Source organism: Pteropus vampyrus, unplaced genomic scaffold (genome assembly GCF_000151845.1).
Source record: "Pteropus vampyrus isolate Shadow unplaced genomic scaffold, Pvam_2.0 Scaffold390, whole genome shotgun sequence".
NCBI lineage: Eukaryota > Metazoa > Chordata > Mammalia > Chiroptera > Pteropodidae > Pteropus > Pteropus vampyrus.
In genome coordinates, this window is record NW_011889171.1 from 1858982 (window position 1) to 1877702 (window position 18721).

The 18721-nt window shown below is 37.5% G+C and overlaps 1 protein-coding gene across 6 annotated transcripts in view; it reads left to right on the plus strand.

Annotated features, from left to right (window-relative positions):
- Window positions 1-18721, plus strand: part of LONRF3 (LON peptidase N-terminal domain and ring finger 3) — a 135014-nt gene that overhangs the window by 74409 nt on the left and 41884 nt on the right. The window lies entirely within an intron of this gene.

Here is an 18721-nt window from a genome sequence, read left to right on the forward strand (position 1 = left end):
ACCTCAAATGTTATACTGAATAACAGTGGTGACAGTGGACAGGCTTTCATTGTTCATGATCTTACAGGGAAGGTTTTTAGTTTTTCTCCATTAAGTAATGTTGGCTGAGTGCTTGTTATATACGGCCTTTATCATGTTAATGTATTTTCCTTCTATACCGATTTTGTGAAGTGTTTTTATTATAAATGGATGCTGTGTCTTGTCGAAGGCTTTTTCTCCATCTATTGATATGATCATGTGATTCTTATTTTTTAATTTGTTTATGTGGTGTATCACATGAATCGATTTGCATATGTTGAACCATCCCTGTGCCCCTGAGATGAAGCCCACTTGAACCTGGTGTATAATCTTTTTAATATGTTCCTGTATTCGGTTCGTTGGTATCCTATTTAGGATTTTTGCATCTGCGTTCATGAGAGATATTGGTCTGTAGTTTTCTTTTTTGTATGTTATCTTTACCAGGTTTTGGTATCAGGGTAAAATTGGCCTCAGAAAATGAGTTGGGAAGTATTACCTCCACTTCCATTTTTTTGGAAGCATTTAAGGGGAATCGGTATTAAATCTTCTTTGAATGTTTGATGGAATTCACTGGTGAAGCCATCTGTCCTGGACTTTTAATTTTTGGTAGGTTTTTGATGATTGTTTCAATTTCTATACTGCTGATTGGTTTATTTAGATTTTTCAATTCTTCTTGATTCAATCTAGGAAGGTTGTATCTTTCTAAGTACTGGTCCATTTCTTCTAGGTTATTAAATTTGGTGTTATATACTTTTTCATAGTATTTTTGTATGATCCTTTGTATTTCTGCAGTTTCTGTCGTAATTTCTCCCCTTTCGTCTCTGATTTTGTTTATTTGTATCCTTTCCTTTTTTTCTTTAATGAGTCTATCCAGGGGCTTGTCAATTTTATTAACCTTTTCAAAGAATCAGCTCTTTGTTGCATTTATTTTTTCTATTTTTTTGTTTGTTTTCAAATTATTTCTGCTCTAATTTTGATTATTTCATTTCTTCTGCTGACTTTTGGCTTCATTTGTTCTTCCTTTCCTAATTTTTTTTTAAGATGAAGAATTAGGTTGTTTATTTGGGCTTGATTTTGTTTTTGGAGGTAGACCTGTAATGATATGAATTTTCCTTTTATGATGACTTTTGCTGTGTCTCAAAATTTTTGATATGTTGTACTATCATTATCATTCGTTTCTATGTATTTCTTGATCTCTCTTTTTATTCTCTGTACCTTATACTCTTCAGTATCTGTATTTATATTTAAAGAGTGTTTATTGTAAACAACATGCACTTGGGTCTTACTTTTTTATCCAATCTGATAATCTTTCCCTTTTAATTGAGGTGTATGGTAGATAATAATGAACCTCCCAAAGATTTCCATATCCTAATCCTGTGTTACTTTACATGACAAAAGGGACATTGCAGATGTGATAAATTAAGGATTTTGATATGGAAGAGTATCTTGGATTATTGGGGTGAGCCTAGTGTAATAACAAAAGTCCCTAAACTGGAAGGCAAAAGGGTCAGAGTGAGAAGGAAAGGTAATGACAGAGCAGAGGTTTGAGTGATATGCTTTGGATATTGAAGAAGGGGCATGACCTAAGGCATGCGGGCAGCATTTAGAAATTGGAAACGGTAAGGAAACAGATTCTTCCCTAGCGCCTCTAAAATGAACATAGCCCTGCTGACACCTTGATTTTAGCTCAATGAGACTCATGTCAAATTTCTGACCTATAGTACTGTAAGGTAATAAATTTGTGTTGTTTTAAGCCACTAATTTTGTAGTAATTTGTTACAGCAGCCATAGGAAGCTAATAGAAGGTATTTAGATCATTTATATTTAATGTAATTATTGATATAATTAGATTCAAATCTTTTACTTGGCTATTTGTTTTCTCTCTGTACCATTTGTATTTTGTCCTTTTTTCCTGCCATCTATTAGGTTAATTGAATATGTTTAAGTTTTCGTTTTATCTCTTTTATTGGCTTTTTAGCTATAATTCTGGTATTTTTAAAATTAATTTAGTGGTTGCTTTAGGGTTTATTGTATAGATCTTTAACTTATCATAGTCTACCATCAAGTGATATTCTATTCACTTCACAAATAATATAATAACCTTACAATAGTGTGCCTCCATTTCCCCTCTGTTGGCCTTTGTACTATGATTTTCAGATATTTTACTTATGCATAAGTTATAAAGACCACAATCCATTTTTATGAATTTTAATTAAATAGTCAATTATATTTTAAAGAAATTTAAGGAATAAGAAAAATATATTTACTCATGAAGTTCCTGTTTCTAATATCCTGTATTACTTTGTGTAGATCTTTATTTCCATCTGGTATCATTTTTCGTCTGCTTAAAGGATATCCCACAACATTTATTATAATCAGGTCTTCTAGTGATGACTTTTAAAATCTTTTATATGTCTAAAATGTCTTATTTTATTTTATTTTATTTTATTTACTTTTTAAAAGTTGTGGTAAAATACACATAACATAAAATTTGACACCTAAGCCATTTTAAGTGTACAGTTTAAGTGTACAGATTAAGTACATTCACATTGTTATGCAACCATCACCACCATTCATCTCCAGAACTCTTTCCAACTTGCAAAACTGAAACTCTATACCCATTAAATAACTTCCCATTCTTCCCTCCTTCCAGTCTCTAGCAACCACTTTTCTACCTTATATCTATACATTTGACTACTCTTGTATCTCATGTAAGTAGAATCACGCAGTATTTGTATTTATATAAATTTTCTCTGATAAAATAGCTCATGCAGTTTCTCCTGATTAGATGCTGGCTGACACATTTATTCAGGTAGTTTCATTATTAATGCAGCATTGTGACGGTATTTAGAATCTTAACGACATGGATTCAGCTGTCCCTTACTAGCTGTACAAGCAAATTACTTAATCACTCTAATCCTCAGAATATTACCAGGTTAAAATGGAGAGAGTAATACCTACTTCCCAACGCTTTTTGTGAGGACATATGAGAACACCTGACACATAATAGGCATTCAATAGATATTATTTCCTTTTATTCATTTCTTCATCATCATCCTTTAAGCACTTAGAGCTATCTATCTCAGCAGTAGCCTCCCAGAGTATTTCTTCCTCTGTCTCCCTGTCAATTCCACACTGTGATGTGACCCTTTTTCTTGGGATTCTTTAAGGCAAAAGTTTATCTTAAAAAATAATAAAACCTCATTTTTAGTTAAATTATAGTAGCTTAGTGTGAAGGTAATGGATATATGTTATGTACCATAGTAGGGTCAATAAAGGACATATTGTTAAGGGAAGACATCGTTTGGTTACCCCAACCTAGCTCACAAAATGATCTCTTCATGGAACCAAGTTGAAGGATGTCTAAATTGACTCTCTTGGTACCATGAAGACCATTATCAAATCTAATACTTAATAATGTCAACTTTTTAATTATCTGGGTATAAATATTCCTCATCACCATTTAAATACCACCTGCATTACTTATGCCCCTATAATACTAGAAACTTTTGTTTATTCAGTCAGACGTATAGTTTTTTTATCAGCGGTTCTCAACCGGGGTAGTTGACAATAACTCGAGATATTTTCAGTTGTCTCAACTGCCGGGAGTGTGTTACCAGTGCCTAATCTGTAGAAGCCAGATATGCTGCTAAACATTCTACAATATACAGGATAACCCTCCACAACAAAGAATTATCTAGCCTAAACTGTCAGTAGTGCTGAGATTGAGAATCCTTGGCCTAATCTGAGTTCAAAGAGAAACGTAAATCTGTTGTGCTGCATTACATGGTAGAATGTAATACCATGCTCTCCAGGACTAGATACTATTGATTTGGGGATTTCATGTGCTTTTGTTTCCTCTTTTTTGGGTATAAAATTGGAGGTTGAATATGTCATATAAATATTCTTAAATGTTGCTTAGAGCAGCAGAGTGTTTTTAGGTTTCTACCTTGTTTTCTGCTAATCTGATAAATCAATTATTTTATACAAATTAATTGCATTGGTGGGGTTTTAACATTTTTTACTCCTTTACTATCCACCAAAATTAACTGAGATACATTAGTGGTTTTTAAACTGTATTTTGCAGAATGAGATGTTTCATGTGTCTCCTTAGAGAGTGGATAAGAGCTAAGAAGTCAAAACTTTGGCTCTCGCCTTACCTTAGTCAGAGTTGCTCTGTTTTATATTTTGCATGTATGTATTCTCTGTGAATTTTTTTGAAAAAAAAATCAACTCCTAAAAAATAAGTTTGAATAACAGTATATATAATAAGTAAGTGTATTAGTCAGGGTTTTCCAGAAAAACAGAACCAATAACAGATGTGTGTGTGTGTGTGTGTGTGTGTGTGTGTGTGTAGAGAGAGAGAGAGAGAGAGAGAGAGAGAGAGAGAGAGAGCGGGATTATGAGGAATGAGGAACTGGCTCGCACAATTGTGGAGGCTAAGAAGTCCCAAGATTTGCTGTCCATAAGCTGGAGACTCAGGAAAACCAGTGGTGTAGTTGCAGGCTAAGTATAAACTGAAGGCTTGAGAATCAGGGAAGCCAATGGTGTAAATCCAAGTCCAAAGGCAGAAGATCAATGTCTCAGCTCAAGCAGGCAAGCAAGAAGCAAAAAAGGGTAAATTCCTCCTTCCTCTACCCTTGTGTTTTATAAAGATCTTCAAAGGATTTGGTGATACCCACCTACATTGGAGAGGGTGGATCTACTTCACTGATTCCACTGATTCAAATGTTAACCTCATCTGGAAATACCTTCACAGGCACACTCAGAAATAACATTTAATCTGAACATTCCTTGGACCAGTCAAGTTGACACATGAAATTATCATAGTAAGTTATTGAAAACTTGAATATAAATTTAATTTTTAATTTTCCAATATACTAGAAACATATAGGGAAATCTTTTGAAAGATTTTCATGAGAGTGGGATAATTAAGGGTGGATGAGCTGAAGAGCCTTTTAGGGCCTAATGATATCAAGATTTGGGAAAGTGTTCATCAAAATGTCCCCTAGTCCTTGGAGTTGACTCTAGAATCAGAGAATTCCCAGATCAGTGCTTGAAAACTATGATTCTGCAGGCTCTCAAAAGAAGTGGAGTTATAAGACTGAAAGGGAACTTTCCAGAGAAGAGTAATCTTACCTTCATCCCTTAGGGATGTTAGTAGCGTAGAGGAGGTGTGATAGGACTGTAGAAGGACCATTCTACCATTTCTTTCACTGTTCTATGTCTCAGCAGCAAGATATAACTTCTGCATAGCCTGAGTCACTTGGGATTATAAACTGCTTGAGGGCAGGAACTATATTACTTTCTTTTTTGTAGCTCCTTTAGCTTCCTAACACAGTTCTTTAAATACTTCATATGGTAAATGAGTAAATAGATGGTAAGCAGCCAGGTATCTTTTTTCCTACTACCTCTTGCCCCTACTCTTTGAGCTCACTGGGCCTGACTCCAGACAGACTTGTGAAGCAAAACCAGTTTGTCTTTGGTGTCCTTAGCCTACTAAACATTCCCTTTAAATTACGGAGAATCAAGTGCTCAGTGGTGTGTCCTCCTACCCAAGATCATTTCACTCTGCAATTCTAGAAAGGCCTGCTCTTCCCATGTGGCATCCCATGCCTGAGACCTCTCCTAAGCCTCCTCTAAGCTTCCTCATTATGTGTTCTATTCGTTGTTCTTTATAACAGTTCTACAGGGTTAGGGTCAGGCCACTGAGGGATGAGGATTACAGAGAAGAGAGCCTTCAAGCTCTTCCCTCGGCATATAACTAGGATATAAATACTTCCCATCATCTCTTATCATATCTAAACACTGAGCCCACCCATATTGGACAGTACTTACCCATCTTCCAAGCCTCTTTTGCCCTCTCTAAAGTAAGTTCTGTCCTCAGATCACTGTATCTCCCACTACTTGTTGTTCAAAGTTACTGTTGTCCAAGTCATTATATTGAGAAAAGCATAACCCTCTGCCAGAGCAGCCAGTTCTCTCCATGTGGGAATTATCCTGTCCTACCTTGGCTCACAGGAAGTAAAAGAAACAAATTATTATTTTTTTAAATAATGGAGAATCAATATTAAGGATTTTCTCCTTCCTTTGTTTATCAAATAAATGGCCATCATAAGCCACTAGGTATAAGTAGATTCTGATAACAATGACCTCCTTGGTTTGTTTTCTGTTAATTTCATTAGCAAAATTTCATTAGCAAAAATATATGAAGAATCGTAAATGGTTCAGTAACAAAAGCAAACAATAATCAAACATAGTTAAAATTAGGCAGCTTTTAAATTACCATTGCCAAATGTTTCCAGGTTTCATTTAAAGGCAAAAACAGCTTAAGTACCAGATGTGAACATAAAATAATATGATTATTTTCTAAAAATAAACCTGAGAAAGTATGCCCATCCAAAGATATTATTTCTCAATTAGTGTACCCACCTCAAGAGTCTGTGCCCTTATTTTAGTGGTATGGCTGCAACTACTTGTCTTTGAGGACTAAAATTAGTTTTAGCTTGGGTTTGATGCCCCTTTTCTGGGATTCCCAGGCATCCTGTGCTTACATCTGTCAAAGCACTTGTCACAATGGATTGTCTGTCTCCCTCACCTGGCTGAGTGCCCCCTGAAGGAAGGGATGTCTTGTTTGATTTTGTATCCCTGGGGCCAAGCATGTACAGGATAAGTTGCTCAGGAAACATTTGCTAGTTGATTGAAAAGTATCTCTGCATCATATTTTTGGCCCACCTTCAATGATAGAAAATCTTTTTTCTTTTAATGGAAAATGTGAATTTTTTGGAGAGCAGATGGTATTCAGAAAAATGTTGGGCAAATATAGGTATTCATAAAACTGATAATGCTGCCTTTATTTAAAAATGAGCTTTGATCATAATGTATTGACTACTTTTCTTCTGTGATTCATGAACAGGCTCTGAAAACAATTCCAAAGAAGGAATTACAGAAAGTTTTGAGCAATAGAAGCTTCCCATGGAAATATTTTTGAAAGACTACATTAATTTATATGTTTAAGGTCCAATATATGTTTAGAGAAAAATCAAACAAATAAATATTTGTCTTGAAAATTATTGAACACCTACTCTAGGGAGTAGAATATACTGTTTAGAGGTTAAGAGCATTGCTCTGGAGCTGGACTGGACTGCTTGAGTTGAAATCCTGGCTCTGCAAACTAACTTAGCTGTATAGCCTTATAGAAGTTATTCAACCTGTTGGTACTTCGGTTTCCTCATTTGTTAAAAGGGGGTAAATAGTATCTCCCACATAGGGTCATTGTGATGATTAATTGCATTAATCACATAAAGTGCTTAGAAAATAGGGCCTGGTACATAGTAAGTATTCAATAAGAGTTATTATCACTATTATCTTTATCATCATACTGATGTTTGAAGCACTATGTTAGATAATACTAAAGATACAAAAAAGGTATGCCCCTCCCCTCAGGAAGTTCACAGTCTAATTGGAAACATAGACATGTAATTTATAATACAACTTGATGGATGCTCTCAGAAATGCCAACTGTCTTGTGGGAGAAACACATGATATGGGGAGGGATTTAGTGGCAATAACATCTTAGTACAGTTCTATAAGCACAGAATAGCCTCTACTCAAGTCAGAACATTGTATCCTGAGAATATGAGAGCCATTACAGCCAGATGCTTGATATTCATGACGGTGATGCAAACAGAAGGACCCGAGACTAGAGATAACACTCTTTTGGTAAAATACTTCTATTTTTTTTAAGTAAAAGAATGGTATGTGGTGTTAATGTCTATGAAAGTATTAAATGTTCCTCACTTCACTTTGAATAGAAACCAGTCTGCGCAGAGAATTCATAGACTCTATTTTCAAGTAAAATACTGGTTCCCTTTTTTAAACTAGAGTTTTCCTCTCTCAGAAATAGTTATGAAGATGACAATTTATATTTCAATCAATTATTTTGTATGATTCATGAAGAAACACTTTAAAAATAACTTTGTAATAAAGACAGAAAACTGTTTATTCACAATTGTGATTCATCATAATTATTTTTGAGCATTTGGTAAATCTTATTTCTGTGAACTTTTATGTATGTATTAAAAAACCCTTTCAGAGCTTGTTTAAGGCCTTTCTTTATGAATTCTGCAAAATCTTCACTTTGTGAGAAAAATGGGCTTGAGGTAATAAGCATAGTATGAGACAGTGGGTTATATATGTGTTCCTGCTCTCTTCTCACTTTTTCAGTTTCTTTTTCTGAGAAGTTCAAAGAAGTCAAGGGGTTATTTTGGGGAATTAAAGTAGTTGCAAAGAAACAGCATGTGCCTGTAACCCTTCTAATGTGGCATGTTCTGTGATTCTGAGCCCAGGAGCTGGGGCAAGCAGGGGGTGGAGTGTGTATTGAAAGGTTTCTCTTTCACAAGAGAAGAAAATGAGGTTACCATGCCAATTTTTAAGAAGAGACCAGTGATGGCGCCACAGATGTCTTAAAAAGGGGAAGAGAATATGGCAGTGGTAACTGGAGCCACACGCTATATTTGGCATTTGTTCCAGATTTGCTTAGTTGAACTGAATTTTCCGCTTAAAGTTTGTAGTTACTATTTTGAGGATGGGCAACATACCATTCCGAGTTGTACAGAACGAGTACACAGCTGTCATCTTCATTTTCCCTCAAAGGCTATTAACAGTTTGTCCTAAAGTGAAAGATTTTATTCTGCTAAATGGACCTTGAATAGAGCAATCATAGAATATATCAATATTAGAAAGGAAATCTGCATTCTGAACATGTGTATGATTAACATCCTTTCTGGACACTAATAATGATACCTAGAATTTCCAACTTTACCTGGAAGTTCTTAAGGGTTCTGAAAATGAAATTTGCACTAACTACAGCTACTATAATCTGTGTTGCACTTCTAACATCAAGGTCTTTTTAAAAAAATCAAAGATAGACTTCAATGGCAATTTGAATTATGTCGTTCTTTCATAATATTTCAAGGCATCTCGACCTCCTACCCTTGTGAGCCTCTTGTCTCCCTCCTTACTTTCCCATAGGTCCCCCGGACCCAGGCACCTTCAGTCATGATGCTACCCTCAGGGCTACCCAGGTCCCTTCTGTGTTGAAATGCCCCACCTGTCTCCCCTCTCCAGGCACTGCTCCCACTTTATTATAATCACAATCCCTCCTTCATGGTCCCTCAACCTTCAAATACCCATGAATGGTGGTTTGTTCCCTCAATGTCCTAATTCGAGCTTTTGAAGGGCAAAGGTAGAAGTTCATGAATCCTTAGTTGAAATTGTGAAATGTTATGCATTTTTAGTGGGGAGTGTCCACAAATTTATTCAAATTCTCAGAGGTCAGTATTCCCACAAAAATTAAGAAGTATCATACTAAAGTATATAGTTATAGTTTTCATTTGAAGATTATTTTTATTTTAACAGAGATCTCCTGGAAATAATCCTTTAACCTAAAAAGAAGAGTTTGTAATAAAGGAAAAGCAGGCTCCATGGTGGGAAATACATTATTTGGAAGAGGATTTTTGTGATACCTCACCACGTTAGATGGTTAACTACTTTGTTTCTCTGTTTAACAATGGTGACAGAGGGATTTATGCCTTCTGTTTCACCCCGCGGTTACGGCCTTAATGAATACTAAGATATATTTTTAAATGTTAACACAAATGCCAAAATGGGATGGGGAAACAATAAGTCCACTTTGATTTGAGCAAACATTTATTGGACACCTATTATGTATAAAGCACAGTGCTAGGTAATATAGCATAGGAAGATGAATAAAATTCTATATAATATAAACCTTCTAGAACCTGACAATCCTTATGGTAGGGGAAATAAATAGACAAACACATATATAATATTAAGGTAAGACAGATTATGAGATGTACTGCTATATAATATGAGAGAAGAAGGTGTTAAAGCTAACTAGAGATCAACTAGGAAGCTTTAACCAAAAGTAGAGATGAACTGCTAAATCAGCTGCTAAACCCCTGGGCCTTCCCCTTCTCTCATCTCCTTTTCTGAACAACTACTCCTTCATCCTTTTTTTCTTAAACAGATTCAGAAATTAGGCCTATTTAACTTTAAACATTTTTCTCTGTCTTTTTTATTAGGAAATATGTCAGACCTAAAAGAAGATATATAAAAAATTACAATAAATACCCATGTGCCCACCACTCAGCTTAAGAAATAAAACATTACAGATATAGTTGAAGCCCCCTGCATGACACACACCAGAGTTTTTCTCTTTTACTAACACCTCCTGCTTTTGAGTAGTGGCTCTCAATAAGCCCCATCTTCTGGTATTCATCACCTCCCCTTGAGTGTAGGCTGGACTTAGTGACTTGATTCTAATGAGTAGACTATGACAAAAGTGATGGGATGTCACTTCTGTGATTAGGTCCAAAAGATTGTGACTTCCATCCTGCTGGCACTCTCTCTTGCCCACTCACTTGCTCTGATGAAACCTGCTGCCATGTTGTGAGATGCTGTTTATGAGGGGACCCACAAAGCAAAGACTCAAGGGAGGCCTCCAGCCAACAATTTCTGAGGAACTGAATCCTGCCAACAACCATGTGAGTAAACTTAGAAGCAGATCCTCTGCAATAGAACCTTCATATGAGACTGCATCCCTGGCTAATGCCTCAATTGTAGCCCTGTGAGAGGCACTGAGGCAGAGGATCCAGATAAACCATGCCTGGATTCCTGAAAATGTATGTTTTAAGTAGCTAAGTTTTGGGATAATTTGTTATACCACATGATAACTAATACATCTTACAAGAGGTAAGCACTATCCTAAATGTGCTGTCATTCTCTTATATGTCTTCACATACATCATTCCCATTCATGCCTATACAAGCACATACATACTATATATAAACATAGTAAACATATGTACTATATAAATATGTATATTATATATACACACATAGTAATTTTATTACATGTTCTTAAAAGTCATATAAATGATGTTATAATATTCCTATCCTTCTGGAATTAGCTTTTTTCTTATTTATTTTTTCACTGCCACCACTCAGTCTTTGCTTCGATAGGAGCTCTTTCTCTATGTCTCAGCCCAACCCTTTCTATCCAGTTCTGTTTACCTGCAGTAGTCTCAAACAGATGAATAAAGCCTGGTCCTACTTTAGGTGAAGCCCAGCTTCTTCCCATATTACTCTCTAAACCAAAATCCAGAATATTATTTGGCCATAAAAAGGAATGAAGTCCTTACTGATACATACTACAAAATGGACGAACCTTGGAAATATTATACCAAGTGAAAGAAGCCAGTCATAAAAGACTGCATATTATATGATTCCATTTATTCGAAATGTCCAGAATAGAGACATGCATAGACAGAAAGTAGATTAGTAGTTGCTTAGGACCGAAGGGAATAGGGAATAGATAGCTAAAGGGTATGAGATTTCTTTTTGAGGTGCCGAAAATGTTCTAAAATTGGTAATGGTAACACATATCTGTGAATACACTAAAAACCATTGAATTGTATATTTAAAATGGGTGAATTTTTTGGTATGTGAATTAAATCTCAGTGAAACTGTTGAAAAATAAGCTGGGGGTATTCATAGGGCTCATCTTGTTCGTTTTCTATCTCTCCAGGATCAATGTCTTTGTTGCCTAATATCTAATGTCTTGAAAACTGTTGTATCACATTGTCTTTCTTTTTTTTTTTTTTTTTGGTGGCAGGGGGGCGGTTGTTTAATGCAGGAGGATAAATACAAATCTTATCACTATTCCATCTTCACCAGAAGTAGCAGTCTTCAATGTTTTAATTAAGGAAACTGAGGCCAAAAGCAGCTAACTGGCTTGCCAAAGTTCATGTTACTTAATGGCAGAGTCAGGACTATAACCAAGATTTTCTGATCTCTAATCTGAGATTGAGACAGTATTGCTTCTTGTTTGTCCAACTTCTGAGGCATCTTGCTAACAGAAGGTTAATTAACCAGTCATAAACAAAGTAAATGTCTGTGACTTGAGAATCCCTGAAACATCCAGATCAGTTCTCCAACTTCTCCTCATTTGGTAGGTACTTACTGCACACCTATGTGAAATACCTTTGAGGAGACATTCCTGGGGACAGGAAAGTAGGTGCTACCATCTTTGGCAACAAGGGGCTCACTATCTATTTGAGAGAAAAGGCTACACATGAAATAATCTCTATGACTCAATCATGTTTACCTGTAACGTAATGAATGACTCACTCAATTGTGCAGCCCAAAGAGTCAGGACTGGTCATAGTGTGTGGGCTTTTATCAGGAAAGCCTTCTGAGAGAAGAGAGGACTGGGACTTCAAAAGATGGCAGCATCCCCTGATTGGGCAGGGTAGTAAGGCAGGGCAGTAAGGTAGGACATTGTCTCCACAGGGTGTGTGTTAAAATGCACACAAGGCCTTAGAGGGTTCTTGGCAGTAAGAAAATCCTGAGTCTTGGCGTTGGGGAAGGAAAGGGATGTTGTCCTGGGCAGAGGGAAGACATGAGGGATTTGATGAGAGTCCTGTGGTGAGGGGATGACTAATAAAGCCAGTCCTTTCACACTTCAAAATCAAATGCTCCCAGGCAATTTTTAATAGGAAACAGGTGTCTTCCCAGGTTATGAAATGCTAGGTTGTCCATTTGAAGTTACAGGATAAATATTTCAGACCCTAATCATTCAATCTTTCATGGAGCATGTATAGAGCACCTGCTATATACTGGGAGTTGTGCTAGGGGCCAGGGATTCACAGATGTATAACACTAATGGCTTGCCCTAGTTCATGATCTGGAGGGGAAGACTCTTGGACAATTGTGACAGATTTTCTTAGGGAAAGGTGCTCTTTCCCACTTCATTCCCTCTGTCAGTCATCAGGGTAAAGGACCCAAGGCCACAAAAACTTGAAGAGGTTTTCACTGAATGTCAGTGTGGCAGGGTACACTTCCCTAAGACTAATCTAGAGCTTTCTTTAATAGCCTGGCCCCCAACTCACCACCTTTGGGAATTCTTTCCTGTATCTTCTTCCCCATACCCCCAACAGCCTTCCTGAATTACAGTGATATGTGTGGGCATTGTTTAGCTCCCCTATGACACACAGGCCTTTAAAGGGGAACATACAAACCTGGTGGTTTTCTTCTACCTGCCTAGGGATGACTGTCTACAAAGGACCTTCCCATCCCTTCTTCCTCTCTCTTTTGCAATTCTTTGTATGGCCTCCCAGGAGATTTCTGCTCTTTGGGCCAGTTGTAATGCTTGTGGTGCTGTGATGCCAAGGACAATGAGAGACTGCATTCCCCAGGTGATACCCTGCCCCACCTCCTCCACACACACAAAGAGTGACTTGGTCTGTTGTTGGCCTTCTAGTCCACCATGTCACAGCCAGGCTGGGCTGTGGGAGCACCCTGAAATGAAGCACACACATGAGTGCCATGTCCCTACGGAAGCCAAAAGTCCTGGAGTCAAGAGCACAAGGTCCTCGAGTCGAGTACCTCTTGCTATTCATGGAATTGATGTGAGGGGCAGGGGACTGTCAGTAGCCTTGGTCTCTTGGGACTTGACCTTGTATCACATATCTCAGGAGGGTCACTGCACAGGTTCTATGACCTGAAACCCAGCCTTAGGAGTAAGGTACAATGTCAGGGCTCCATCTTTCCTGTTGAGCAGTAAATGCAGCCTTGCTGGGCCCTGGTTTTGGGTGAGCTGTCACCACCAAAGACCCCTTTCCACTCACAGCTCGCCTTGTTTGTTGGCTTTGAAGCAAGAATAATATTGCTATATTACCCTCTGCTTGTGCAGGGCCTTACCATTCACAGAGACATTTCTTCTTATTCATCTTTTTTTTTTTTTTGGATAGAAACCACTTTAATAGACCATTTACCAAAACCAACAATAAGTATCATTCTAAACAGCAAAACACAATAAAATTACAATTAAATCGGGAACTAAACAACCTTTTTATCACTATGCACTCAATAATTTAACAAATACTTTTTTAGCACCTATTTTGGGCCACAATATTGTTTTATGTTCTGAGGAATGAATAAGGAAGACAAAAACTATGACTTGTGGAGCTTATATTTTTCTGGGAATTGCTTTTTTCCTCCTTCTTCATCTTATTGATGCCTCAGGATAGCCATATTATGTGAGTTTTTCATAAATTCACCCTCTTCCTTCTTCATTTTTCCTGTCCTGCTGGTTTTATAACTCAGTGAATTTCAATTCCCCTACCCCCCAAAAAAATGTCTTAGCAGTGCGAGCATCTAAGAAAAAAAAAAAAAACAAGTATACTCATGCATCTTGATTGACAGTTTAACTCTGATAACACCACCCTCAGCCAAAAGTAGAGTTTCAGGGGAAAATCTCTCTAAAGTCTTTGAGTGTATTAAGGGGTCAGAAACCCAATTTACCAAACAGATCATGAGAGAGTGGTTATTCACAATTTGAAGGTATACTTATTTTAAAAGAGATTCATAAAGTTACTGAATTTGAGTGACAATGCATTTGTTCTATTTCTCTGGGTTTTCAGATAAGAGCTTATAGAAAGAAAGTGACTCATTCTATCCCACAGCTAACTAGTGGACAAGCCTAGGACTTGGACCCACTCTTTCTGAGCCCTGGCCTCATCATTTGAGCCTCATTGCAATGGAAGAGTTTGCATCCAGGTTACTCCTTAAACACTAAGTAAAATAGAAGGAAAAGAATGTCTTGAAGTCCAAGGGTGCAAAGCCATAGTATATTGGCAACCAGTTAAAAACTCAGATAAAGTACCTCTGAAATTATTATATGCTGCAAAGCAGTTGAAGGGGAAACAGGACTTGAATTCCTTAAGGGGAATTTATGCATAAAGATCTAGAAACATCTAACAGCATTTTCTGGAGGAGTGAACAGGAGATGTCAGGGTGGAAAACCAGTCCTGATTGGATTCTTTCTAGCTGTGGGACTTCATACAAATCACTTAACCTTCGTCAGCCTCCATCGCTCATCTCAAATGAAAAAAATGATGCTAATAACCTGAGTTATGCCCAAAGAGTCAACTGAGGTCATCCAATCAGTCCCCATGTCAATTATGTTTTATCCTAAATGTCTTCTGAACTCTCCACTTCTCTCTATCCTCACTCTTCTTTCTTTAGTTCACCTTTCCTGGTTTCTCCCAGGCTGCATCTTTTTTTCATTCCACTCTCCACATTGCAGCCAAAGAGATCTTTCTAAAAGGTAAACCTGGTCACATCACCAATCTGCTTAAAACCCTTTAATAGCTTCTTATTACTCTCAGGATAAAATTCTAGCTCCTTACCCTGGTCTACAAGGCCCTTCATGTTCAGGTACCTGTCTGCCTCTTTAGGGTCTTCTCACATGGCTCCTCTCAAATTCTAGTCTCTAGCCAAAATAAACTAGTAGCTATTTTCCAGTGAGCCAACCTCTCTCACTCACTTCCAGCCTTTGCAGTAGCTTGTTCCTCTACCTAGAACACCCAGCCCCTTCTAACGCCTCCTTTCTTTCCCATAACCCTGTAATCCTGTAGAATTCTGTGTATATTACCTACATAGGAAGTTTGAATTGTTCCTTCTTTGTGCCCCACAACACCCTTATGCTTCTGTCTTCTTAGCACTCATCACTCTGATTGAAACTGCCTTTTTCCTTGTTGGTTTCTCCCAGTTGAATTGTAGGACTATATCTTACTTATGTTGAATGAATGATGAATGTTTAAATGCTTTGAAATCCACAGCTTGCTACACAAGTATTAAGCATTATGTAATATTACCCTGTTCCAGTTGGTTATTAAATATTGTTGGTCTACTCACCCATTTGATAACTAGTATCACATTCCAATCACATCATTCTGGTTCTTTCTTAAGCCCAATACTAATAAAGGTTACCACTTCCTGAGCATTTAAACTGGACTAGGTTCTGTGGTAAGATTTTAGATGTATGATATCATTTACTCATCATGGCAATCTTATAAGCATCATTCCCATTTTTCAGAAGAAAAAACTAAGGCAGGATCAAAGAGATTAAGTAGCTTGTCCAATATCAAATAGCCAGATTTTGAATCCTGGTACTTTGAGTTCAAGATCCAAACCTTAATTCTAACCATTTCCTAGTTCTGCCAAAGTCTTCAGATAAGGGCACTATTAACAGTGTAAAAAGTAACTCGCAGAATGGAAGAAAAAAATATTTGCAAATTATATATCTAATAAGGGATTAATATCCAGCATATATGGAGAATTCTTAAAACTAAACAACAATTAAAAAAAAACCTGATTTGAAAATAGGCAGAAGACTTAAATAGACATTTCTCCAAAAGAAGATATACAAATGGCCAATATGCACATGAAAAGATGTTCAACGTCACAAATTATTAAGGAAATGCAAATCAAAACTACCTTATACCAATTAGGATGGCTATTATATAAAGAAAATGACAGCAAATAACAAGTATTGGTGATGATACGGGATATTGGAACCCTTATGCCTTGCTAGTAGGAATGTAAAATGGTGCAGCCACTGGGAAAACAGTATGGCAGTTCCTCAAAAAAATTAAAAATAGAATTACAATATAATCCAGCAATTCCACTTCTGGATATATATCCAAAAGAAGTGAAAGCAGGGTCTAGAAGAGACATTTGTACTAAAGTTTATAGCAGTGTTATTTACAATAGCCAAAATGTGGAAGTGACCCAAATGTCCTTTGATAGATAAATGGATAAGCAAAATGTATATGCATACTGTACAAAGGAATATCATTCAGACTTTGAAAGGAAGGAAATTCTGACACATGCTACAACATGAATGAACATTGAGGACATTATACTAAATAAATTATGTCAGTCACAAAAAGACAAATGTTGTATCATTTCACTTATTTGAGGTACCTAGAGTTGTCAAATTCATAGAAACAGAAAGTAGAATGGTGGTTGCCAGGGGCTGGAGGGAGGAGAGAATGGAGAGTTGTTGTTTAATGGGTATAGAGTTTTGGTTTTGCGAGTTGATAAAAGTTCTAGAGATGGATGGTGAAAGTGGTTGCATAATAATGTGAATGTACTTAATATCACTAAACTATACCCCTAAAAATGGTTAAAATGGCAAATTTTATGTTTTGTATATTTTATCACAACTTATAAAAGATCTAATATTTAAACCATTTCCCAGTCCCGCCAAAATCTTCTATTTCCTTCTGATGAACTTTTGCTGCTTTCCCTCCAGATAACCTGCTTTTTATTTCTTTTTCCTCCTAAGACCAGACTGCTCTCTGCCAGGATCTCTAGAGCCTCTACATTGGTCAGTGCCCCTGATGAGGGCACGGCCCAGCTTCAGGCTCTTAGCTCACTATTCTGAGAAGAAAATGCCTCTACTCCAAAGGCAGTCAGCACATATTTTACTCACAACAGTTGGCAGATGGCTGTAGATCCCTTCTGTTCCCAGAAATCACATTGGGACTAATTGCACTGTGCATTTTCCATCACTGGTAGCTAATCCCAACAGTGACGCTGGGCATCGTTATTAATAGGCAAAGGACAAAGAGAGAGGGGAAGTGGCTTGGGCTGAGTCACACAGCAAAGTTAGAATTCTGAGCTCCCGGCGACTAACCTCGTCCTGGGCTCTTGTCCCACACACTTGGCCACTCCAGAGACTTGCTGCTTTTTGTACTCTGACCAATAAACTCTCTGGCTAACCAAGTGGGTCTGACTCGTCTTGCAGAGAAATGAAGCAAAATCTTCCTTGGGATGTTATCTTCTGATCTTTCTGCGTCTACTGGTTGGCAGGAAACCAGAGTCCCCCTTCTTGCTGAATGACATCTTTGAGTCTCTGGACTCTCAGTTTTCCCTTCGTAAAATATGGGAAGGAGTTATTGATGCCCACCCCCAGAGAAACTGGATGAGCTAGGGAGAGAAGGATTGGGGTGCATTTATCCAATCTATTCTGCATTATCCTTTATACCGGTGAACCCTAAACCTGACAGAATACCACAATTGCATGAGTAGCCTTCAAAATACAAATTCCTGGGCCTTGACCAGCCCAGATGACTTGGGTTTCTCCTCCTTTGTCCTGGCTGCATGGCCCCCAATGTGAAGGGGACCCCCTTGAGCTGAGCAGCGGGATGGTCTTTAACTTTTCTACTTAAATCCTCTCCAACCTAGTTTAAAGGCATCTTCTCCATGAGATGGGAAACATTTCAGTTTGTCTCCTCTGAGCACTCCCTTAGACTCACCGTCCCCAATTTTGGTACTTCTCACATACTACCTGTTAATTTCACTTAACTCTTCAAACCTTTGCCTCCTGTGTTCTCAGTTAGCTACTGGAGGTTAAGAACTGTGTCACACGCTTCTCTTATTGCCCTACAAATGCCAGCTCCATTAGCACATAGTATATATTCAATAAATATTTGTTGACTTGCAAATCTTGTGATTAGGAAATCTGGAATAATTTCTTACTTATGAAGGGAGGTGTTCTGTGTCCTTTGGAAGCTTTCTGATCACATGGTAAGAACTTTAAACAAAGAGACAGGAGCCTTAGCGTCCAATTCTGGCTGTGTCACAAACTCCCATTGTGACCTGAAGCAAATCACTTGCCTTCTCTAGCCCTCAATTCCCTCATTTGTGAAACCAGGCCTGATCTGTAATGTTTCTTTTAGCTCTGGGTTTGGGCTACTCTAGATAGCAAGAGGCAGCCTTTTCCGTGTCAGTGCTATTAATGCCCACAATGCCTTTTTTCCTCTATAAGG